This window comes from Misgurnus anguillicaudatus, chromosome 16, assembly GCF_027580225.2.
Source record: "Misgurnus anguillicaudatus chromosome 16, ASM2758022v2, whole genome shotgun sequence".
NCBI lineage: Eukaryota > Metazoa > Chordata > Actinopteri > Cypriniformes > Cobitidae > Misgurnus > Misgurnus anguillicaudatus.
The window spans coordinates 7,393,548-7,420,989 of NC_073352.2; the positions used below are offsets into that span (position 1 = coordinate 7,393,548).

At 39.6% G+C, this 27,442-nt stretch overlaps 1 long non-coding RNA gene and 1 pseudogene across 1 annotated transcript in view; one reads left to right on the forward strand and one right to left on the reverse strand.

The window, feature by feature from the left end:
• The window catches only part of LOC129422414 (NACHT, LRR and PYD domains-containing protein 3-like), a 100,399-nt pseudogene that overhangs the window by 46,985 nt on the left and 25,972 nt on the right, over window positions 1-27,442 (reverse strand).
• Window positions 1,440-27,442, forward strand: part of LOC141350026 (uncharacterized) — a 413,142-nt gene continuing 387,139 nt past the window's right edge. The window contains exon 1 of the long non-coding RNA XR_012357898.1: window positions 1,440-2,006. This is a non-coding gene — a long non-coding RNA (uncharacterized lncRNA). The remainder of the gene's footprint in view (window positions 2,007-27,442) is intronic.

Genomic DNA, 27,442 nt, shown 5'->3' on the forward strand with positions numbered 1-27,442 from the left:
TGGGAGATTACAGAGACTGCAAGGAAGTAATATTTGAATATCAAGGAAGACCTTTGGCGTGAGCAGACGCTTAGTCTGCAGGGAAAGGAAATGTCTTAACACCCGCATAGGTCGTAAAGTATAGATCTATTGAACTAGATTATTGTAATACCATGACACCTTGTTTGTGGGAGATTACAGAGACTGCAAGGAAGTTATATTTGAATATCAAGGAAGACCTTTGGCGTGAGCAGTCGCTAAGTCTGCAGGGTAAGGAAATGTCTTAACACCCCGCATAGGTCATAAAGTATAGATCTATTGATCTAGATTATTATTGTAAAACCATGACACCTTGTTTGTGGGAGATTACAGAGACTGCAAGGAAGTTATATTTGAATATCAAGGAATACCCTTTGGCGTGAGCAGACATTTAGTCTGCAGGGGAAAGGAAATGTCTTAACACCTAGCCGAGTTCCTAAACTTTTATTCTATTGAACTGTACTGACGTATCAGAAGTCTTGGGGCGTGACCCAGTTAGACGACGATGACTGGCTTGGAAGGAAAGATTTACACTACAACCTTCAAGACAGGAAGACAACAGCTTATTCAATTGAGCTCCTAACCGGTACCTCTTTTTTAAAAAACCTACCTAAATACTATTACAATTATTTTATTTAACATTGTTTCTTCATCAGGTCTTCTTATTTCTTTAATCATATGTATTGATTTATACACAGACATTATGCTTAAAAGCAAAACACTCTGGCATACAATTCTAACTTATCTTTTTTACTATCTTCTGATTTCTTTAAACACTCATACAGGAGAGGGGAGGCGTGAAACATCAGAGACCATAGGACACCTGGACAAACATCATTTCCTGAGTAATTTCCGGAGTAATTTCCGGGGTATAAACATTAATTGCCACCATAATATTTTATTACAGGAAGCAAACAACTCATAAGGTGTTAGGTCATAAATCAAGGTAATAAATCATATTTTGACACATGGTAGATCATATTTTCTTCTGCTGCTCAGTGGTACAAAGTTATGTTCTCTGTAAATTTTGCATTTCCTTTGGAAATCAGGTAAATACATATTTACATTTGCTAGCAGCTTTCTACACTTACCCGGTGTATTTGAAACCTAATGATTTCTCCTTCTCAGATCTTGTTTATGAGGCAACGAACATACGTTTTAAGGATGTGTTATGCATTCAGTGTTTAGCACCAACTTAAGTTTAATCCTCATGCAAGATTTATTTAAATTTAAATACATTTGTTTTAAAACACATTTTAAATATAATTGGCTAGCCTATATATCATTATTGTTTAAACATGTAGGAGTTGTAGTATTAAGTGATCTACAGGATATTTCTATTAAAGGTGCCATTTGTAATAATTGAGGTAAAATATTTTAAAAAATGAGCTACATGCATCAAAAGAAGAAATAAGGGCAAAGATGTCATTAAAAAAATGACAAGGTATAGTGCAGCAGAGATATCAATCTGAATTAGCATGCTAAATTACTAGCTACAGCCCGACTGGTGTCGTAATACCAGTTTCGACCATGGGAGGCGGTATGTGGGCCACGTACATAACCGCCAGCCAAACTGCAATACACTAATAAGTCGCACGTGTGGGAAGTACAGCCCGCTACTACAGCTGCGTCCGAAAACTACGGCAGCTGACTTGTTGACTTAAGAGGCATGAAGGCAGCTCAGAGAAATGCAATTCGGACAGCCATGGATTCGGACATGCCTTGATGCCTTCCTGCCTTGAAATAGGGTTTTCGGACGCATTTCAGTTCAGGGAAGAGAGCGGAAGAATTGCTGAAGCAAGAGACATTTACCACTACCACAACCATTCGCTGCAGGGAACAACGCGCACGGAATCAAAAATAAAATCTGATAAATAAAGGAACCGAACCAGAGTAAATACTGGCACTGCTTTTCATCGCTGGAGACAACTAATGGACATGAAAGAAATGAGGTTCGACTCCGAAATGACAACATTTCTTTTCGATTGGTAAGTAAGATGCTGTTAGTATTTCGCTAGAAGTTCACTTATAATAGGCATTGCGATAACCTATGCTCAGCTTGTACATGAACTACGGCTTTGTTTAGTAAATGTGGCTCCATCTGAAAGCAGCTGATGGCGATTCACTTTTAACCAAGAAACCGGCTTCAATGACGAGAAGCGCAATGACTATCGCATGCAAATTATTGCCCATCCTTAGCCAGTTATCTACCAAGCTGATGCTAAAATGTAACATTAGCTAAGAAGCTTGTAATGTCTTCGATGATAATAAACACCAAATGGACGCACGAAACGTAGCGGAAAACATTGCAATTTTAATGAGACTGAATGTTTTTTTGTGACTAATGATAACTAACTTAGTTGCTAATGTAAATTAAACTTGATATATGCTGCTAAATTAAAATAGACCAACTCACTTTCTGGAGGTATACTGCCCCCATCTGTTTGGAGTGTGGAGTATGAATTTATTTATTTTTTGGCGGACATTTTAAATGGTCCCTTTAATGCTCTGTTTTCCTGTTCCTTCCCAACAGGATTATTATTGTAGGCTATCTTGCAGTGTAGCGTCTAGTGTTAAATTCAGTATTTAGAGTACCAATGATTTTGGACAAATATGTAATTTAATGTGAAACGTTGTACGTTGCACTTGAGTGAGGTTCCAGCAGACCATTTATATTTAAAACAACTAATAAAGTAATGTTAGAAGTACATACATGCAGGTGAACAGCAATGTAAATTAAATTACATTTATGGTTATTTATGATCATACAGTTAAAAACTTTGTGCTTCTGTAAAATAATTAAGCAATATCGCTCGAGTAGGAGTGCGATATAGCTCTATATCATCACGGCTGTGATTAGGCCAGAGGCACGAGGCCGCAGGCCGAGTGCCGGAGGCAATCACAGCTGTGATGATATAGAGCTATATCACACGACTCCGAGAGCGATATTGCTTTTATACAACAGTTCGACGGCACACGTTTGAAAAACGAAAACTAGAAAACAACAACGGAGTTATTTTAAAAGCCTCTTTGTTTGAGAACTACTTCTTCCGCCACGGATTTGAGGGCGGCCAGAATGACAGGTAAAACTTTCGGCTGCTTTGAAGCTCATAACAACTCAATGGACGGAAAAGCCGTTACTTTATATTACCGTTTCTTGGTCACAAAGTGTAGTTTTAAGATTAGTTCAGTCGAGAATGTATATGTATTTTATTTAAATCTGCAGTCGATTAGTAAAGATAGCGCCTGTTTGAACGTTTGCTTAGTGAGATTCGGTACGAATGAGAACCAAAGCATGAGCGGACATCAGTGTTCACTCGCCCCGCTGACCACCGCCCTCTCTGGGCTACATTTCTGACAGAGATACCCCGGCTCTCATGTTGGCCTTGTTTGTTTATGATCGTCAAAATGAGATCAAATCAGCAGTATTTGGTGTCATGATCAAACTATTACTTGTTTTTTAATTCATATTTAGTGTCTTTTGTGTTGTTATTGTTTTGGCACGAGGTAAAAGTTAATAAAACTATTTGTATAACGTTACTATTGCTTTCTCATTTATTCTTAACGTGATACGAGCACTCGATTATTATTATTAAACTTTGTTCTTGTCAGTACTATATAAAACGGTTTTTTATAAGTGTCAGAGATATGTTTTTGCATGCTGCTTATAAATATACCAGTGGCGATATCTCATAACATGTTTTAATAGTCAGGTCACGATAAAGTAAATGATCAATGTCCACATTTAAAAGCTGCGGTGCTTACCTGCTGTTTCACGGTGTTTTCGCGTTCTGATAAGAAATATAGCTCCAGAAAAAAAACGAGTGTTTATATTCCTCTTTCCAAGTGTTAATAATCCACACGATGTGACAAGACATTTCTCCCATTAAAGGGACACTTTACCCATTTGCATTAAGCTGTGTATAGTTGGGAACCAAATCGTGTTTTTGAATGGTCGTGCATCATTCCCTCTGCTTCCCCACAGACAGGAAAAATATGGATTTCAGTGTTGCACTTCCTTCTTTCAATGATGTAAAAATCATCATTTTGCATCATTGAAAGAAGGAAGTCCTATATCTTTGTAGAGGGGGTGAGACTACAAACACTCCTTTTCTCAGTCAAATAAGCACCAAATTCAAAATGTACGTTACATTTCGACAACAAATATGATACACTTTTAATAAAGATTAATGTTTCTACGGGTGAAATGCTCCTTTAACTGTAACGTAACATCCAAGAGCGCCGATCTTTGACTAATAACTTCAGATTGGGGATTCAGACTGATTTATGAGCTAGTAAACTAATGAGACACACGGAGAGTGATTCAAACAGCGCGTCTGTGTTTTTCCATTCAGAGATGAGCCTGCTTAGGACCTCCATTCACTAGGTGGCGGAATAATACTAAAGGTGAAGCGGCTACAGTGCTGTTATCAGCACAATATCGTATGGCTCTTAGCCAATCAGATTCGAGAACCAGAAAGAACTGTTGTATAATATTTAATAACATGATGCGATTTGTGCCGGCTGCTGCATCGGTTTCTGTGCATTTGTGGAGCGCATCACCAAAAAAAACAACTGAAAATCATCATATCATTTTAAATAAGTTTTGTTAATATGATAATTATTAAAGTGCAATATATTTCGTGTATGCCTATGTCCATCATCATTTTCTGTTGTTTTTAAGATATTTTAGAAAATGTATTTATAAAAGAGTGAACAATGTGAATTAAGCAGGGAATTAATTTTGCTATTTTAAATAATCTGTCTTCCCCAATGAGCTGCAGCAGTGGTGGAATGAAAGTAGAATGAAACCCTGACTTCCACAAACAGCGTTTCTCTGGCTGCGCTGTCTACCTGTACAGCAGCTTGTTTTGTGGTACGAACTAAAACAGCTTTCAATCATCTCCATCTCTCATTGATTATTGTGAAAGTACTGACGTAATTATCCTGATTTAAAATCCTAAATATCTAACATGTTTGATAAGATCAGGGCGGCCCTGATTTGCTTGAGAGCATATCAGAAGGTGTAAGTTTAGATTTTTAAACATCTCACATTACAGGATAATCTGGGCTGAACATCAGAGCCGATTCAAGGTCCATGGCCCAATTTTCTCTCATATTCTACGGAGGGGGAAATCGGGGTAATTTTGGCCCGATAATCCTGTAGTGTGAGTCAGGCATAAGATGACATTCAGATTGGTTTTGCTGAATCTTTTTTAATCTGGTGTTTTATTTTCTCATTGACTGACAGCAGCTGCTGTAATGACTCTGATGTTTTCAATCACAATAATACAAACACTTTTACTCTCTTATCATTACTGCAGTGTTTCTCGTAAACACATAAACAATATTCAATAATAAAATAATACTTACTGTAGTTTCTCCAGTTTACAGCGTGAATCCTTCAGTACATCAGAGAGCAGCTTCACTCCTGAATCTCCTGGATTATTATCATTCAGATTCAGATCTCTCAGATGTGAGGGGTTTGATATCAGAGCTGAAGCCAAAGCAACACAACCTTCATCTGTAATACTGCAGCTCCACAGCCTACAGAGAGTGAAGAAAATGAATGATCTCTCAGATTTCTGTCTAAACTTCAGGATGTGTGTTTGTGTGATCTGAGGAAAAATATCTGAATCTCATGTTGTGTATGTTACCATTATGTACTATTATCCTAAAACTTTTCAAATCTAAGCTTTACTTGATATATTTAACATGTCATTGTGTTGGACGAAAACAGATCCAGATCTTTTATTGAAACAAGTGCTGTATAGAGTGAAACGACTCTAATGTCACTAATCATTTCGGGTATCCTGGAGAGGTGACGTCTCTGAACCCCAACGTCTTGATACTGGGGTGCCTCAAGGCTCTGTGCTTGGACCACTGCTCTTTTCGATATACATGACATCCCTGGGTTCTGTCATTCGAAAACATGGCTTTTCCTACAACTGTTATGCGGACAACACTCAACTCCACTTGGCGTTCCACCCTGATGATCCCACGGTTTTTTCCCACATCTCAGCATGTCCGAGGCACATCTCACCCTGGATGAAGCATCCCCATCTCCAGCTTAATCTTGCGACAACAGAACTGCTTGTCATACCATCTAAACCAAAGATTCAGCAGAACCTTTTCCATTCAGCTAGGCTCCTCGACCATCACGCCTTCCAGAACAGCCAAAAACCTGGGAATGGTAATTGATGATCAGCTTAGCTTCACGGAGCATGTTGCCAGCACCACTCGCTCTTGTGGATCCATCCTCTACAATATTAGGAAAATTAGACCTTTCATAGTCCAAGCACTTGTCCTGTCCAGGCTGGACTTCTGCAATGCGCTACTGGCTGGACTTCCAGCCTGCACAACCAAACCCCTACAGATGATTCAGAACACAGCCACAAGAGTGGTCTTCAATGAGACGTTACTCCTCTCTTTGTCAAGTTACACTGGCTTCCTATAGCAGCTTGCATCAAATTTAAAGCTCTTCTCCTGGCCTTTAAAACCACCACTGGATCAGCACCCCTTTACTTTCGCTTGCTTACACAGCCCTATGTACCCCTTCAATCCCTGTTCTGTCATTGAAAGATGGCTTGTGGTGCCATCTTAAAAAGGGGAAAAAACATTAGCGCATACCTTCTCAGGAGCTGTTCCACAATTGTGGAATGATCTGCCGGTCGCAACACGATCTGCTGACTTCCTGCAGTTACTACTCATCTTACGTTAACTAGTGTTCACATGAAATATAACAATTAAACATTGAGACCATTCAACAAAAAAACAATGAGTATAACAAATTCCACACATTTGGTTGCTATAGACTCGTCACTAGGCTTCCTTAGTCATTGTATATTTTAGCATTACAGGTAGCAGCTATCACCTTTAAAAGCTGCTGAACATAGGCGGAGCGTCTTTCTTTATAAACACTTTAGACTGACGTGTTTGGCCCTCGTCTTTTGCTTCGCTGCGATTAGTGCGTATAGTGGACCAGTCAGAAATTGCAGGTTTTCTTTTAGGCATCCTCTCGCATGTTGTGCTGCGCTTTAAAAACAATTCACAAATGCTCTTACATTTAAGACGTAAACACGCGGTCTGCCCCTACGTTCCAAAAGTAATGTTACTTTTAAAATAAAGCAGGTATAGTGTATGGGTGATTTGGCATGGCAGCCAATAATAATAAATAGCCGTTGCCTTACCTCATGAAGCAAAATCCTGCGTTTGGCCCTACTGGTTTATCATATGTGTTAATAATGTATTCAAACTTTAATGCTGTTGTTATGTCAACTGCAAACTTGAATTTGATGTGTTGTGGTTTTTCTGATTTGTCTTGGTCTTGAATATGTGCGTGCAGTATATGTCCATGTTGGCTGCCTGTAAGAGTTAATAGGCTTGTTCGACTTCATGAAGCGCCACAACAACCGGCAGGTGGATTACGTCACAGTTCCGCGAGAGCGATTTAAAAGCAAACTCCTCCGTATGATTTCGCAAATCACTCTCGCAATAGTTTGACGTCACCCGGCTGTCGCATTAAGTCGAACAAGCCTATTAATCTAACTTTACGCTCATCACCCCGCGTTTTTTAAGCGTGTACCGGATATGTGTCATAAAAATATGCATAAGATTTAATATGAATTAATTTTTAATTAACGCAATCACAATTAGATTTAAAAACACTGTAATGTATTACTTGTATAGCCTTTGACTATGAAAGAATATAAAAAAAACTACATTTTTGGGCTTGCTCACAGCATTCCCACAGCTGCTCTGTTGACGTCATGATTTCTGATTGGCCATTTCTCAAATAGAGGGCTGCATCCTCGCATTACCAGGCTGCATACGTCATCGACAGTTTTCAAACTTTTTCTAGAGCGACTTTTTTACCAGCTCATTCGTTGTACTTGGGTCATCTGACATATGGAGTATTTATTTTGCATGTATTTAAAAGATTTTTCAGTGTAATTCTATTCAAAGTTTAATAATATTATCAATCATTTGTGCATCATGGGTTGGGGGATGGTGCGATTTTTGTTGGGTCAGACCTATTAGCTAGCGATGGAGGGGGGACTGAGGGAGCTACGTGGAGCTAGAAAAGATGCACTGAACAAGCCACTTTAAAAATTTTGATGTTTTCATGAATACAAAAGTTGAGTGACCCTCCACATAGACAATATAAATTGGATGATCCTCCCCTCAACAAAGAAAAAAAGACATGACCCTCCCCTATTTTCCTCCGGTGGCCGCTTCCATATATACCGAACGGTCCCTAAATGACTCAATGTAAATGATCAGAAAATAACAAATCCTGATTCAGGACAACACAACTAAAGTTCATTTCATGAAGTTTCTGAAAGTGTCTGTGATTTTCAAGTAATCCTTGATCAGCTTTAGGTTCAGTTGTGTTTTATTATTGTTAAGAGCTGAACTCTACAGGACGAAGCCAAACACAAACAGAAATATTTACTTCTGGCCAACTGAAATAAATCTGATGATCCCTTACAGATGTCACATCCTTAAAACTACTTAGATTGTGTTTCTGTCTGAATCACTTTTAAAATGATTTAACTGTTCTTATAAAACCGGAGGATGTGGTTTGAATTGGGTTTTATCAAAATGTTTAAAACAATAAAATTATTAATAACAATGTTATATCAAATTTCATGTTTGTTTGGTCTGAACTTTGTGACTTGGCGTAAAGCTGATAGGAAGGTTTGCAATTGTAAAAAATAGCTAATAAAATATTTCAAATCAATGTTTTGGGTCTCCTGATCAGTCTTTTAGGGTTATTCTGTTATAACAAGACTGGCTGTACATTATCCAACAACTGCTTAAACTGATAACACAACAAACATCCTGGTACTGCAGTTTAATATTTACAAATAAACTAAACTGTATTAAAAATGTCTAATTAATAAGATATGAGATTATTTTTAAAATGTTCATCTTGTCTAAACTTCATGTCTTACTATAAAGGTGATGGGAAGGTTTTCTACAAGTTTTTTTTAACATGTATGTATAACAAATGAACTTATAAAATATTTCAAATCAATATAAATCAAAAAGTTATTTACTCATAGTAAGCAGCTGAAGCGGGATAATGTACATCCAGTCAAAACAAAATAAACCTCTGAGAGACACAAGTTCTGATCATCCTGTCAGTGTCTATTAGGTGATAATAACTGGCTGTACATTTCCTTTAACTAATATGGATTAAATTACAGAAACTGGTCCTAGACTTGATTTTAAAGCAGAAATTGCACATAGCACTCAATGTACTGAAAACATAAAATAATGTGATGAGTAATTTGTGTTTGATAGAATAGAATAGACCTTTATTGTCATTGTCACAAGTACAACGAAATTTAAGTGTCCTCTAGTCAGTGCAACATTCAATGACAACATATACAACATTTACAATATAGTATAATAAAGTGTGATGTGCAAGACATTTGTGTCTTAAAGTGGCTATTCCTCACTGTAGCAGCATTTGAGAAGTTTATTAAATCGTCGCTGCACGATGAAACTCACGTATGTCCAAACCGATCACTTTTCAGGAAATGAAAGCGTCAGCGTAAGTTCTACCAGGAAGACTCTAATACCACGTCATTCATTCATAAAATCGGCTTACCAATCACAGCTCAATGCCGACTATTTAAACGCTGAACTAACACTCTCTCCTGCTGCCCGTAGGTGTCGTAGCTGAAGTTCGTTTGCTCGATGCTTAGTACAAACCAAACGTTTTCAAAGCGATTGTTACTCGTACCAAGCAGAATCGGATGTCAAAACGCTCGCCCTTCCTCTGCTTATTTGTGAATTCGGTATGTTTACTCGGCCCGCAATGTTTTCGTGCCAATTTAACCTTTTCCCAGGATCTCTCATCCACGATATGCTACTCGTCTCATTTGCCGCTCGTTCTCACAGACTGCAACACAAGGTTACGGTAGGCGTGTTTGACCAGTCCCTTCGAACGCAACTCATATTTGCCAAAGACCCTTATTTAGGGAAGCTCGCAAACTTGGCACAAAAACGCAAGGAATGAGGCGTTTCATTTCAATGAACAGATTAAAATGCAATGCAGTCCTGTTAAGCGTAAACTGTAATCGACCATAGCAACTCACTGGACGCTTGCAAAGGTGTCACTGATGATTGCTGAGAAGTTCGGCCGCAACAGGTGTCACTGATCATATTGATTGCCTGAGGAGTTACGGTTCATGGTAAACACCGAAGGGTGATGTCTTCCTAACTAAAATATCTTTGTCTTCTCATCTAAACGAGTCACCACACGAAGGCTCTGTAAAGCAAAGATATATTTTTTTACGGCATTATTCCTCCTGAAAGGCGATCGCGTCTCAACAGCACGGCATTAACGCGTGAGTAAGTTTAAGTCAAAAAGACCCGAACGCAACTGTCTTAACTATCTGTGCGTGTTTGTTGTAAACAAATGGTGAAAAAATGTGTAAACGACAAAATGGTGTAAAATCATATGTGTCTGCCTAAGAAACAAGGTAAGGTCACTGCTTTACATAATTTTCCTGAATATGTCTATCCTATACAACCTTCCCGATATGTGCCTACCTGTTCCTACCAATTTAAGGGACATATTAAATGTTACCTACTGTATTTGTCAGTTATTGCAGTCTTTGACCAAAATATACGAGATGTCTTATTTTAGTTGTTAATGTCATTGTTAATGTCACTGTTAACATCACTATGCAGCCTGCTCAATACTGACGATGGGCTACATTGGCATACTAACACGGGAATAAGCACGCAGTCGTAACGCTCAACTTGCATTTCTTGCGCAAATTGCGAGTGATTGTCTGGTTATGTCGGTCAAATGTACAATTATCAATGTTTCGTCCGACGACCGTCGGAAACGCTGTCACACAGTTGAAATCAATTGATTGCATTTCATAAGAATTGTGGCATTAAATGTACTGTCATTTTAATTTGGTGTGAGGTAAGTTACATCATTAAATTATTATTTTTTTTTATCATTATATCGCAGCCCGTGAGATTGCCGACACGATAGTACTGGGAATGTGACAATTTATTTCTTCTATTTAATATAGCAATGCTGACATCGCGGGTATGCGCATCGAATAAAATCTGCTTCCGCCCGCGCGGTACTTTTACAATGCGTCTCATGCAATATTCAGTCATCGTCGCAAGGTTGTAGTATGTTTTCACTAAATACGACAATAAATACGTCAAGTCTGAACACCGGAAGCGTTTGATATTTTGAGTATTCAATTCGGAGGTGTTTTTAGTTCACAGCAACGGTTTAAAACTGAGTGTCACTTTCAACCGGTCGATGTGCTTCCACTAAACTCTGGACAATAATGAAACGTAAATGGACCACAATATATATCTTTTATCTTGGTGCTGAAACATGGTAATGGTATGGAGGAGATTTTATTTAAACAAATTGCGAAAATTTGCATATTACGTTCTTGTTTTAGACTACAGTGAACGTCATGTCAGAACGTCCACTGCAGGCATCATTCTAAAAATAATGGTTAACATGGGTCCGATGCCCATTCTGACTAAAACAGCAAATGTTTATAATTTAATTTGAAAGTACTAACAAAGTTCTACCTTCTGTTAAAATTTCATGAACATATCTGAACATAAATGAGAAAGTTATAAGCAAAAACATGTAAATAAGCAGCATTTCGGTCACACACATTCCATAGACATCCATATAACTTTCCTCTGATTTCTAATAATAAAAATATCATAACTTTCTCAATCTTCAACGGATTTTTCGTCTGCAAACCTCTTAAAACTTTGTTGCAAATCACTGATACCTTAGCGGTCTGAAAATTACCTTGTAACAGGGAATGGAACTCTCTCTCATTGATTTTAAACCCAGCGTGCATTTTAACCACCCTAGTGCGAAGTCCACGCTACATGCATTACAAGTTCAGGTGCAACGAAGTCAAAGCATTACTCGTTTATTGAAAAGTTTCTTATGAGGCAAATCATGCTATGCATATTGGTGTTGCAACTGCAGGTTATGTAAGAATGGTATGTGAAAATGTTCAGCATAATTAAGTTAAACTTTAATGGATAAACAAGTCAATCGCATGTTGTCAAAGACTTTAGGTGAAGTCTGACTCGCAGTATGGTCTAAAATATGTTCTCTAAAATTGTTTGAGGCTAACGTGTCAACACAATCACATCCCGTAAATGTTCTGGGATCGCTCCCGTAAAGAGAACCTAGTAAAATTGCCGAAAGATTTAAAGTTCTCTGTGTGAAACGATGCGTGCTCACTATACGTGCTGCTAAAGCTGAGATCATTCACCTGCATGACAGAGCAGCGCATCACGCGCTCCTCATGATCTCATTTAAAATACGAGTTACGAATAACTGGCGAACTTCAGAAGCGCTTAAAAGTCAAGCATGTGCAGGACTTTACATGTATCACATGTCTTTACGGGTTTTCGCAGTAAGCATAACTCCGAAAAATAATCGGCAGAATAAATGACCCAAAAGTCTAATGATTCCAGACAAATCCTGTGTAGTATTCATAATCTCTGCGTGAGAAGGGCAATTGATGGTGTCGGCTATCATTGATCGTGGTCTATTGACATAACCTGATCCCGCACCTTCTAGTAGTTTCAGGATTTTAATAACACTCCAGTCAAGACACTAAGCATTCAATTGCGTATTGTTCGTTCACATTTAGTTCATACAGTTTAGATTAGTTTACTTCCATATTTTCTAATCTTTCTAGTCTATAATTATTAATCTTAAAATTCAATAACCTTAATTTCTTTGTTTTATCAATTTCATGTTAATGTTATGATTCTGTTTTCCTAGGTAATTTTTTTTTCTGCCATCAATACACTTGAAATTTAAAGCCATAGCCAAAATCCCATCTTTTTCTACATAAATACTTTGAAAAGTGAATACACTTGAAATGCAACGTTTCATCAGTTTCTATAGCTTTAAGCTGCATAATGATCAAAGTACGATCCAGCAGATACTGGTGGTGGTGTAGGTTACTCAACCATGTCTCATTTCTCGCTAAACTTATCTGTGGCATAGCGCGCTTTATAGGAATGTTGTCGCTTTCCATCACAGCCTCCGACATAGCATACGCAGCCTTTCTCACTATAGGATATATTGTTGCCCCATTGCATGGCTCTCGTGACCTCCTTGCTGCGTGGCATATCATTGCCTGTATCCAGCATTCGCAGTCATACTGCTATACTGCAAATTGTTGATGTGTATCATGGCCTTCTCGCTAATCAGCATATGGTTACATTGTGTCATGGATACCACAACCGACTTATTACATTGCATATGGTGCCCCGCATCTATCCTCTGCAGCCTTTATTATGATTCAGCATATCGTTGCCCCGCATCATTGCCTTCGCGGTCTTCACGCTACATGGGAAGTCGTTGCCCCGTAACTGTCTTTGTTGCATACAGCATATCATTGCCCCGTATCTTGCCCTTTGCGGTCTTTGCACTAAATTGCAAAACGTTGCCCTGTAAGTGTTCTCCACGGCCTTCTCGCCTATCGGGGCTATCGATTGATGTGGCTTTACATATCGCTTATCGTGGTTTTACACATCACCTATCGGGGCTATCGATCGACGTGGCTTTACACATCGCCTATCGGGGCTATCAATCGACGTGGCCTATTGTGGCTTTACACATTGCCTATCGAGGCTGTCGATCAAGTGGCCTATCGTGGCTTTACGTATCGCCATCGGGGCTATCGATCGACGTGGCTTTACATATCGCCTATCGTGGTTTTACACATCACCTAACGGGGCTATCGATCGACGTGGCTTTACACATCGCTTATCGGGCTATCAATCTACGTGGCCTATTGTGGCTTTACACATTGCCTATCGGGGCTGTCGATCAAGTGGCCTATCGTGGCTTTTACGTATCGCCTATTGGGGCTATCGATCGACGTGGCTTTACATATCGCCTATCGAGGCTAACGATCGACGTGGCCAATCGTGGCTTTACACATTGCCTATCGGGGCTATCGATCAACGTGGCTTTAAATATCGCCTATCGTGGTTTTACACATCACCTATCGGGGCTATCGATCGACGTGGCCTATTGTGGCTTTACACATTGCCTATCGGGGCTATCAATCAACGTGGCCTATCGTGGCTTTACACATTGCCTATTGAGGCTGTCGATCAAGTGGCCTATCGTGGCTTTACGTATCGCCATCGGGGCTATCGATCGACGTGGCTTTACATATCGCCTATCGTGGTTTTACACATCACCTAACGGGGCTATCGATCGACGTGGCTTTACACATCGCCTATCGGGGCTATCAATCGACGTGGCCTATTGTGGCTTTACACATTGCCTATCGTGGCTTTACGTATCGCCTATCGGGGCTATCGATCGACGTGGCTTTACATATCGCCTATCGAGGCTATCGATCGACGTGACCAATTGTGGCTTTACACATCGCCTATCGGGGCTATCGATCAACGTGGCTTTACATATCGCCTATCGTGGTTTTACACATCACCTATCGGGGCTATCAATCAACGTGGCCTATCGTGGCTTTACACATTGCCTATCGAGGCTATCAATCAACGTGGCCTATCGTGGCTTTACACATTGCCTATCGAGGCTGTCGATCAAGTGGCCTATCGTGGCCAATCGTGGCTTTACATATCGGCTATCGGGGCTATTGAACGATGTGGCCTACCGTGGTGTTACACATCGCCTATCGGGGCTATTGATCGACGTGGCTTTACACATCGCATATCAGGGCTATCGATTGCTGTGGCCTATCGTGGCTTTACATATCGCCTATCGGGGCTATCAATCCACGTGGCTTTACACATCGCCTACCTGGGCTATCGATCGTTTTGGCCTATCGTGGCTTTACACATTGCCTATCGGGGCTATCGATCGTTGTGGCTTTACATATCACCTATCGGGGCTACCTATCCATGTAAGCCTACCGTGGCACTTTACGACGAAGCATATTGTAATTCTTATCCTATTCCTTTTGTGTGAATCAGACATTAAAGTGAATGCCTATGCCTATCGTGGCTTTATTTTTGGGGGGGTTCCAATAAATAGCTGTTGTAGCTTAAGAAGTCTGATTCCTTCTTAACATTTTCTTTTGTTTCAGGATTGACATCTCTTTGATATCCTAGCAATCAAGCCAGTTGATCTATTTCACTTTTGGGGGTAGGCTCCGCCCCTGCCTTCAACATCAGGCAGGATCTGCCGGACTACAGCTAGACCCGGACGAAAGGCGGGCATATGCCAAAATCTTATGAGACTCAAGCATCTCTTTTATTTTGAGACTGATTCGAATTTCTGTCTTTTAATTTAACATGTAATAAATGTCATTCAAACGTTCACTTGCCTTCTGAGTCTTTATGGTAGAAATGAAAGCGTCAGCGTAAGTTCTACCAGGAAGACTCTAATACCACGTCATTTATTCATAAAATCGGCTTACCAATCACAGCTCAATGCCGACTATTTAAACGCTGAACTAACACTCTCTCCTGCTGCCCGTAGGTGTCGTAGCTGAAGTTCACCTCCATCCTCCCCACCACCACCAGGTTGTTCCCTGTTCTTTTGTCGGGGGGTAGGCTCCGCCCCTGCCTTCAACATCAGGCAGGATCTGCCAGACTACAGCTAGACCCGGACGAAAGGCGGGGCATATGCCAAAATCTTATGAGACTCAAGCATCTCTTTTATTTTGAGACTGATTTGAATTTCTGTCTTTTAATTTAACATGTAATAAATGTCATTCAAACGTTCACTTACCTTCTGAGTCTTTATGGTAGAAGTGAAAAAACCACTGTATTTCAAAAGCAGTTGAATGTAGCATTGTCATACTTGGTATGGCATCTTTACATGTAACCATATTCTTGCCAGTGTAATAGGGGTGTAACGGTATGTGTATTCGTACCGGACCATTTCGGTTCAGGGCTTTCGGCACGGTGCACACGTGCACCGAAAGGCCGAATGCAATCTTTCGTGTGCACCTGTGCGGAACATAATGCGTGCGTTTCCACACGAACATAATAAGTGGCAGAAGTCTCCGCGTTCAGCGCAAGTCTTCTGTCAAACATATAATATAATTCGGCCCGCAGAAAGATTTTTATTTACTTAGTTGTATATCCGTTTGATTATTGATGTAAACGTTTACGTGTCGTGTCTAAAAGCGCATGTTAAACGCGTGTCAACGCGCTGTTTTGTTCTTTCAAAAGTGCGGGAGAGGTTGCGCGTCTTTCTTTGCTATGAATCATGAGACGCGCTTTCTGTGACAGCGAGAATAAGGAATGCGTGATCAGATTTTTCATCTGCACCTCACGTCAATCATATCATTGTCACAATGCGATCAGCTGGTCGGGACATAGAGCTGTAACCCGGGCTTACTCAGCTGTTACTCAGCTGCGGAGGGGTTCGTTAGTTTAAGTCACAGCTTACATTGACGACACAAGCAAAGATTAGGAGAAACGTGCAAAAGATCAAAGATGGCTATGTATGCAACTCACTAATCTCAAAATGAGTGTATAATAAGTATATCATCATGTTGCTTGCTATGCAGTTACACATAGAGCAGTAATATTATTTTTATACAGAGATGGTACATAGCCAATTCAATACTTTGAGTTAAACAATCAAAAATAAATCAAAACAGAAAATTTTTGGTGGCAAAAATGTAGGCTAATAGTTTATAAATGTATTCAGGAATTGAATTTGTTAGTTTAGTGCAAGGTTTAAGTAGAAAAAGTTTAAGAGAAGGTTAAGAAAAGAGTTACCTACTGTTATAAAATAATGTAAAAAAGAACTTTGCAGTAGTATTTTTTTTTTTTTTTCATTTTACATATATTTTACATATTATATTTTAATAAAAAGTGTTTAAAAAAAGTGTAAACAAATTGTAAAAAAAGTTTATAGTAATAAACAACCTGCAGTTTAATGTTTGCATTTTTCCCTTACTGTACCGAAAATTAACCGAACCATGGCTTCAAAAACGGGGTACGCACCGAACCGTGATTTTTGCGTACCGTTACACCCCTACAGTGTAATGAATAATGACCAAAATTGAGTTTAAATGGACATACGTGCATATTTTACAGTAACGGTGGTCGATACGCGTTCTTCCGATCATTAATTAGAATGGCCAAGTCGCGTTTCATATTGCAGATGAATACGCTCAGTTTATTAAATACGCTTAGTTTATTTAATACTGTATTAAGTATTAAGTTATTAAATGTCTCTTGCAAACTATGAAGGGACAATGAATCAATACACTGACATGGTGATGTGTCCAGACTTTTTTGTGTGGTGATCTACTTTTAAAACGATAAAGCCGACAAGATCTACCTGCTAAAAAACACAGTTAATTATTTTTATAACACTTTAAATGCATGTAGGACTATACTGCATATATCTCTACATTGAATTTAGGGCTGTCACCACTACTCAATTCTTTTTGAGGAGTTAAAAAAAATCCTTGAGTACATGTCGAGTACTCATTAAAATAGCGGAGATGCGGTTTAGTGAAACAAACTAGAAAATGACAAGTATCAGAAGCATACAAATCAGCGCTACACTGCCTCTCTCTCTCTCTCTCTCTCTCTCTGGTTTGCTCGCTCACACACACACACCCCGTGCGCGTGGATCAGCTCCTGTGTGAAAGCAAGAATGCGCATCCTGGTAAATTTTGGAAGTTAAAGGCGACTGAGCTGCTGAAATGTGATTTATGAAAACACATTTGAGAAGAAAGGCGCAGCAACTCAAAAAGACTTGCGTGTTTCACAATTACTCTAAGACCATAATGCCAATTTCGCGCGTGGAGCAGCAGTTAACTTATGTGCGATCTACCGGCATTGCCTTTGCGATCAACGTACTGGACACCCCCTGTGCTAGACAGATACTTTGTTTGCACACTCCTACCATAATTTTGTCACTCCTAGACGTATGTCTGGCATCAGGGGGGAAGCGTTTACCTCGATGAAGGAAAGTCATTGTCTCACCAGGCTATGTTTATTCAGCTATCCAGTGCTGAGCTTCAAGAGACCAGTGAGATGCTTCCAACGGGCGGGAGATACGCGGCTTGATTGACAGCTTTGACACCAAATAGATATACGTGAAAATCAGATGACACCATTTCGTCAGCCAATCCACTTCACCTCTCTAGTCAAACTCCTCCCCTCTAGAGATAAGCCCCACCACTGTAGTGTTGTCTGCAAACTTAACAATGATGTTGTTGTGACGGACAGGAGTGCAGTCATGTGTATAGAGAGAGTAGAGCAGGGGACTCAACACACAGCCCTGGGGGGAGCCAGTACTGAGGCTTAAGGCTGTGGATGTGTGATGGCCCACTCTGACTCTCTGTCTGCGATCAGTGAGGAAGCTGCTAATCCACCTGCAGGTGATATATGGAAGCCCCAGGTCCCCTAGCTTGACCTCCAGCTTGTATGGGGGAATGGTGTTGAATGCAGAGCTATAGTCTACAAAGAGCATCTGCGCATAGCTCCCCTGCTGCTCCAGATGTGATTGAGTGCTGTTGCTACTGCATGTGGTTCGGTTTGCTCTGGTGTGGGTCAAGGCTGCAGGGCAGGGCTGCTATGATGTTGTTGCGGACCAGTTTTTCAGAGCAGTTCATCACCACTGGGGTAAGAAGTGTGGTGAGAGAGCAGCCCACAATCTTTTGTGTGGTGTTTATGACCTTTTGGAGTGCTTTCCTCTGGGCCGCTGTACAGCTGGTCTTCACAATCCTTGTTCGAGAGGGCCCTAACATTCGAGAGGAATATGTTGGGAAGCGGTGGTTTAAGTGGCTGCCTCCGTAGCCTGGCTAGTGCTCCAGCCCTGCAGCCCCGCTTTTGCCTCCTCTATCTACGCCGCCTGCGTCTGCTCCCCACTGAGATAATAATCCACAGAGAGCCGGGGGTCCCTCGCTATTTTCGCTGGAATCTTATGTGAGCGGAGAAACTCGCTTGTTATGCTCTCTTTGAAACAAACTCCGATCTTAAAGAGTTTGTGTCAGCTGTAGTTGTTGTTCGCCCAACAGAATGTACATAAAACAAGAAAAAGTACGTACAAAAACAAATAAACACAGCACCGACCGGTGAGACACTGAGCTGCTGCAACTGTGTGCGCCGCCACGTACGTCATCATTGATGTATTCAATTCTTTTCTAATAATGGCTTATTTAACATATAATTATTAACATTAAGTGTTTCCTGCATCACTTTTCAGTAGATAACAAAAGTTATTATGTATTTTATTATTTTTCATTATGTTTTTAATCCATCAAATAAATGAAGTCATTGAATCAGTTAAAGCTTTTACTGAAGAAATTATTCAAGTAGTTAAGAAATATTAATCTTAAATCAGTATTATCACTAGCAGAATTATTGTCCTCATAAACACTTGAACAATCATTTTTAATAATAACACTTACTGTAGTGTCTCCAGTTTACAGCGTGAATCCTTCAGTACATCCGAGAGCAGCTTCACTCCTGAATTTCCTGGTTTATTAAAGTTCAGATCCAGAACTCTCAGATGTGAGGGGTTTGATCTCAGAGCTGAAGCCAAAGCAACACAACCATCATCTGAAATACTGCAGTCATTCAGCCTACAGAGAGTGAAGAACATGAATGATCTTTCAGATTTCTGTCTAAACTTCAGGCTGAGTGTTTGTGGGATCTGAGGAAAAAAATATATATAAATATCTCCCGTTGTGTTAGGGTTGCCAACTTTGGTGATTTTTCTGAAGTGAGATTTCTCCCCAAACATGCGCATGCAGCGGCCTGCTGGAAATTTTGTCCGGCGACCACTGCTGCCGCCACAAGCCTATTACCATCTAAACCTACACCAACTACATTAATTTCCAAATGTTTGATGTTTTTGTTTGGATAAGTTTCTTTTTGTTTCTGACATGTTTCTTTTTGTTTTGATAAGTTTGTTTTAGTTCACTGTTACTTTGATTATTTGATTTATTATGTGATTGTTGTGATCAGGGCATTGCTGAAAGAGAGCTGAAAGTTCATCAAGCTCCCCTGAATAAAGTATGGTTGATGATTAACTAAGGTCATAATCTATGAGGTTAATTCTAGGAGCATACATGGCCTTGCATTTATTCTACTTTATCGTCAATTCATGATCTGATTCAATAGGTTAAATTAGTAAAACTGTTTTTTGTTTGCATAAAACACGGTGAATGAAACAATGCATGGTGCTTATATATTTAGGAAATTACTATAAATTGTGCCCATAGAATGGTCCATTACCCTTCTGTCTGTAATAAGAATTTTGCTTTGGCTAATTTTCCTGTTGGAAAAAATTGTGGGAAAGTTTATTGAAACCTTCATTTATTTACTGTATATAGGTGCTCACAAAAAGTCTTTACAAGTGCCTTGTAAACTGGAACAAATAAACTGAATGAGAGAACGTGTCAGAATTTCGACATACTGACAAAGTCCCTCTTCCACCACCCTTGCCTCTATCTAAAAGGCAGTAATAAATCATAATCACATGGCATCCTTCTTTCCAATTGCACAATTATTCACAATACAGTAGCCAATTATACACACACAACTCTGCAGAATAGCCGCTACACAAATGCTGAAGCCTATCCTCACACCTACCTAACCAGCTTACCTGCTGTAAGATATAATGCAAGGCTGAATTTTAAACTTCTCACATTTGGATTTACTGTCTGTTAATGAAGAAGTAATTTTAGTAAAAGTTGTTCAGGAAATCAAAATTCCATAATAAACCTTAAACTTACTTCAACAGAATAGCTCAACACTACGGATTTTTGGCAAAAAAAAATAATTTATTTAAAAGTAAATATGGGTTAATACTTTTTCACCAAGTTACAGAAGTTACAGTCAAGACCAGTGAGTGATTTTCTCGGGTTTTCAAGTTCAAGGCTGTGAATCTAATCATTATACAGCTGTATAATAGTCAGCATTTGATTACTTAAATCTTTTTTGCACTTCTACTTCCTGAGGAATCGCACAGCTGTCCTCCTTTGAGATGCACCTCTGTCTGTGATTTGATTCGTCATCTGGGAATTATTTTGACTTTATCTTACTTAATGGGGTGCAGTGCAGACCTGTTGGCTCCCAACATCACACTACTGCTAGATCGATTCAAAAGCATACAGAGTCTTTTACTGTTGAATTGGTCTCGCAGTGCTAAGACGTCACATGCCGATTGGTCTGCGCGGCACCGCAAGAAGCTAAACAAGCGCTGAACGTTGGGTTAAATAAGACAAATGTCAGACAATAACCAAGGTCCAGGGACCTCAATGGTGGGTACAGCCATGCACATGAGTGAAAAAAATACAGCAGAGAAGAATGTCTATTTAAGCGAGAGATTTCTTTTTTTAGCGTGAGAGCGTGAGATTGAGGCTGAATGCATGACTGTCACAGCAGATGCGTGAGAGTTGGCAACCCTGCGTTGTGTATTTTACTATTATGTACTATTATCCTAAAACTTGGCAGGGCTCCCCTAAATGTCCTAAATTAAATAATAAATAGATAAATAATAAAATGTTATTCAACGAGGACACAAAACATTTGTCTACTATGATACTTTGACAAATGTTTTGTGTATTTGTCTGTTGTAGCCAAAGAGACACCAATAAATTAACTTATTTAAGCTCTGTGCACATGCTTTATTGAACATAATGTGTGTTGTGTTTTCAAGTTCAAGTCAGCAGTCCAGTCCAACACAGTGAATCTAATCATCATACAGTATAAAGATCAATTCAAAATAAAAAGCGGTAGGGTTACTCACGTGGTAAAGCCAGTCCTCATGTACAGTGGGCTTTAACCCAGAGTGAGCATCGCTGATTAAGGGAGGAGATAACTTCGACGATCCATAGATGGCCTGTGCTAATAGGCATGCTTAATGAGTGATCTGCGAAGCTTACGAACAGCTGATCTGCCTTGATATATGTCAGAACGGTTCGTGTAAACTCACAGAGCTCTGACGGGGCAGAGTGTTTTTTTTTGTGGTGGTTGTTTTCTGTCCTCCAAAGGGAGGACGAGAGAAAAAAACACTTTTATTTTAAGCAGCGCCTGCTGCACAGCGCCTTCAGGACCTTGGACAGGGCCCCAGATGGGACAGAGCGTTGCGGTTCGGGCACCGTCCGCGGGCGCATCTGAGAAATGACAGACAGGCACCTATACTGTACAACAATACTCGCACAGAACCTGACATTTCGATAGAAGGTGAACCAGGCCCGGGGTGGGTAATCTAAACTGAAAAGGGCTGTTGCTGCTACTTTGTTAACTTTACTGAAAAAAATCACTGCAAAAATGATTGACAAAATACAGCAACTTAATTATTTTTAATGTTTAATGTTAACTTATTTCTACTCAGTTTTATTTATTAATGTACCAGATGCAGTTACTCAGATTTACTGCATTTTTTAGTGTGTATCCTCCATCTGTTTGCATCTGTAGATTTCTTCTAAATAGGCTTTATGCCCAGCTGTCCACCTCCCGAACTTCAGCCAGCTCCCCGCCCCAGGTCCGCCATCACTGGACAAACCGACCAATCCAGGCGCGCCCGATTATTGTTGTTGTGACTACTGAGGTCAGGCACACATGGATTAATCAGTTTGTCCAATAATGGCAGACAGGAAACAATGAACTGGCTGAAGTTCAGGAAGTAGTGCAGCTGGGCATAAAGCCTATTCACCAATTTAGATTTCTGAATTTCAAGGGGAATGACTCTTGAACTAAGTCGAGATGTACGCCCCAACATTAAATTACACATTAAATTAATTACAAATTTGTTAAAATGCTTAAAACAAAGTTGTGACTGCTAAATGCCAATACATGCAATATGCTAGTGTTTAGCTGAAGTTCTATTAGTAAACAATTAGTTATTACTTAAATCTGTATTTTCGTCTGATAAGAGCTCAAAATATAAGGTCTGTTTACTAATGTGAGCTTCTGGCATGAACCTCACCCCCCAGTCACATTAGCTACAAGAGACAGAGACAGAGCGACAGGCTACCATTCATTTTCAATGGGAGTGGCCGCTTGCCAGCGAAGAGGTGGGGCCAAAATAGACAAGCAGGCTATTTTATGCAAATGCTGAGCGATGCAACAAAGAGACTGCCAATCGGAGTGAAGGAGCAGATTGTGACGTAGGTCTGTGGTCGAGTCGGAGAAAATAATTCAAGATGGCGGCAAATGCGTATTTCTGTATATATCTGATAAGTTTGGCATTTTATCTCGTATATTTTGTTACTTTTATCGAGAAAGAAATACTTTTAAATCCAAAAACACTGTTCTTGTAACTTAACAATACCTCTGAAGTGACTTTTGATACCGCTTTTAGATACTAGCCAAGAAACGCCCATCAAGCGAGTGCGTGTCGTTAGGTGTCGTTCACTTTTGTAGCTAATGTGACTGTAGGGTCAGAACAGAGCTCAACATTATTATTCATGACCCTTTCAAATAGGGCAAAAATAGAAAATTTAAATCAAATGACAAATTCTGCGTTGTAAATTGACATGTAAAATTCGTTTCTGGATAATTTTTGCACTTAATAAAGCCACATACCTTCTATGTAATTGTTAAAGAACAATTTAACATTATGGCAACACTTCCTTTGGTACCTTTAAAGGAACACGCCCATATCTTAACCTAGTAATGATTAACATTAGCAACTTAATTATTTGACCAATACCGTTGTCTACCCATTCACAAGCAAAATATAAAAGTAAATCCAAATATTAGCCTTTTGTGTATCACCCAATCATGGCGATTCATAGACTATATTATGCAGTTTAATATTGATAACAAAACTCAAGCTTGATCTCTGTATGCAGTAAAATTACTTTTTATTATTATTTTATTTTCATTACTAATTATTTTTGTAGTGAAAAAGTATATTATTATTTATATTAGGGATGCACCGAATCCAGATTTTTTAGGTTCGGCCGAATCCCGAATCCACCGTTTAAGATTCGGCCGAATCCGAAACCGAATACCGAATCCTACTCGCATCCTTATTCCAACACAGTAAAACACATTAATGAAGTAAAAAACGTCCACAGCAGTGTATTTTTCATTTTATATAATTTTAACTGTACATTATGCCAGGATGACAAGTTGGAAAAACTATTTTGACAATTACCATAAGCCTATGCATAATGAAAGCGATGCGTTGCGACACGCTCGTTTTTCCAATAAGCAAGCAGCTCCGCGCTGAAAACTATATTTAACTTTGAGTGAGAAGCTCCGCTCGTCAATGTCCGTCCAATTACAGTGGAGGAGGGGCGGGACATTACCACAGCAACCAACCGGCTCACAGCTGAAGCATCACAGCTACCAAGCGCTCGGCTGAAAAACAGCTGGCATTTGGGGTCCTCAAGGCGTTTTCAGGGGTGTTTAAAAGTTTTGGTGTGTCCAGCTGACCGAAAGAAAAAGCTCATCTCCACGTCAGCACCCGATGTGTGTAATCAACGGCTGCGTGACGTCGACCAGCATAGCGCAAGCCTAGGGTTCAGTTCGGTGGAAAAAAAATCTAGGATTCGGCCGAACCCGAACCCCGCCAAAAAGCCCAGTATTCGGCCGAATCCGAAACCGAATCCTGGATTCGGTGCATCCCTAATTTATATAATATTACACTTGTCTGTCTGAAATGCTTTTTACTTCTAATAGTACATGATTTTAATAAACTGTTTTGGGTAGGATTGTATTAGCGGTTTAAAATATTTTTTAACTCTTTCACCGCCAGCATTTTTTTAAAATGTTGCCAGCCAGCGCCAACGTTTTTCATGATTTTCACAAAAGTTTAATGCCTTCCAGAAAATGTTCTTCTTCAAATATATAAACATACAATATACCAAATGAAAGAACAGACCCTCTGCTTTCAAAAAAAAAAAAAAAACGTTTCATCCTACCTTCAGGAGTTATTTTGTAATCAGCTTTTGAATATGGGTAGGTTTCTGCAAAAACACCACATTTTGAGCAAAAAGCAGAGATAATTCCATTTTTGTGATGGACGTTTCATAGAGATCCCATTCAGAGTGATCTTTAAACAGACACGGACATGCAGCAGCTTGCAATAGGGCAATACTTCTGGTTTTAAAAAGTTGCGGAAGGGCGCCACCTAGTGTATAATAGCGGTATTGCGGAAAGACGGAAATACTCGTCATTGGCGGGGAAGCGTTTTCTCTTGATTGACGAGATATCTCGTCAATGGTGGGGAAAGAGTTAACTGCTATATTGTTAGCCTCTTATGGAACGGCTGAAATTCCACAAGGGGGCATATTTGTTTCTCAGACATTGCACAATAAAGTGACATCCGAATATATTCATTATAAATCATGAATGAAAAGTGAGATTCGAATGAATGTCCGTTAGTGAACTAATTGTTTACAGTATTTATATCGTAATTCGGTCAGAAACGTCAAGATTGTGAAGCAAACAAATCGTTTTGGATTAAAAGGCTTGGGTATTCCATTTCCTTGGTCTTTTGGGGATTTATGAACAATTAGTTTTGGACAATTTTACCGAAGCGGATAGGTAAGATTTTGAAGGTAAGTAAATATCCTAAATCGGCGCCGCCCGGTTCAGGTAACTAACAACTAGATTACAGTTTTATGACTATGGCTATAAATCATATTATGCTTTGTGTGTGTTGCGCGTAATGGAATCCCAAAAGTCTAAGCTTTCAAACAATGTGCCGCATGACCGTATATTTTGAAGATTTAATGCTTTAAAGTTACAAGGACATTTATGCAGCCTCACGTGCAAGGGAGGGGGTGTGCCGTGATCCTTATCAGGTTAACATTGTTACTAATATTTTCTTACATATTTCTGTCCATTACGTTGCAGAATATAAAAAGAATACATTACATATTTTACATTTTTTGTATAAAAAGGGTTTAGGGTAGAGTTAGGGTGGTAACATTATCAATAAAATGATTAAAGAGAAATTATATAGCAATCTTTATGGTAGTGTTGTAGTCAAGACCACCTAAACCGAGACCAAGTCATCACCAAGACCAAAACAGGCCGAGACTGAGACAAGACGAAGACTTGAAAGGGTCGAGACCAAGTCAAGACCAAGACAGGCCGAGACCAAGTCAAGGCCGAGACCACTGCAAGTCACTGCATTGAAACACTTATGATAAAAGGTGGAATATGCATATGATTAGGCACTTCTTGTCTGTGTGTGTGTGTGTGTGTGTGTGTGTGCGTGAGTGTGTGTGTGTGTGTGTGTGTGTGTGTGTGCGCGCGCGTGCGTGCGTGTGTGTGTGTGTGTGTGTGTGTGCCATCAGAGAAGTTGATAAAATAATCAAAGGCATTGCAGATATGTTAATTGTCTTTCTTTATAAACACTTTAGACTGACGTGTTTGGCCCTCGTCTTTTGCTTCGCTGCGATTAGTGCGTATAGTGGACCAGTCAGAAATTGCAGGTTTTCTTTTAGGCATCCTCTCGCATGTTGTGCTGCGCTTTAAAAACAATTCACAAATGCTCTTACATTTAAGACGTAAACACGCGGTCTGCCCCTACGTTCCAAAAGTAATGTTACTTTTAAAATAAAGCAGGTATAGTGTATGGGTGATTTGGCATGGCAGCCAATAATAATAAATAGCCGTTGCCTTACCTCATGAAGCAAAATCCTGCGTTTGGCCCTACTGGTTTATCATATGTGTTAATAATGTATTCAAACTTTAATGCTGTTGTTATGTCAACTGCAAACTTGAATTTGATGTGTTGTGGTTTTTCTGATTTGTCTTGGTCTTGAATATGTGCGTGCAGTATATGTCCATGTTGGCTGCCTGTAAGAGTTAATAGGCTTGTTCGACTTCATGAAGCGCCACAACAACCGGCAGGTGGATTACGTCACAGTTCCGCGAGAGCGATTTAAAAGCAAACTCCTCCGTATGATTTCGCAAATCACTCTCGCAATAGTTTGACGTCACCCGGCTGTCGCATTAAGTCGAACAAGCCTATTAATCTAACTTTACGCTCATCACCCCGCGTTTTTTAAGCGTGTACCGGATATGTGTCATAAAAATATGCATAAGATTTAATATGAATTAATTTTTAATTAACGCAATCACAATTAGATTTAAAAACACTGTAATGTATTACTTGTATAGCCTTTGACTATGAAAGAATATAAAAAAAACTACATTTTTGGGCTTGCTCACAGCATTCCCACAGCTGCTCTGTTGACGTCATGATTTCTGATTGGCCATTTCTCAAATAGAGGGCTGCATCCTCGCATTACCAGGCTGCATACGTCATCGACAGTTTTCAAACTTTTTCTAGAGCGACTTTTTTACCAGCTCATTCGTTGTACTTGGGTCATCTGACATATGGAGTATTTATTTTGCATGTATTTAAAAGATTTTTCAGTGTAATTCTATTCAAAGTTTAATAATATTATCAATCATTTGTGCATCATGGGTTGGGGGA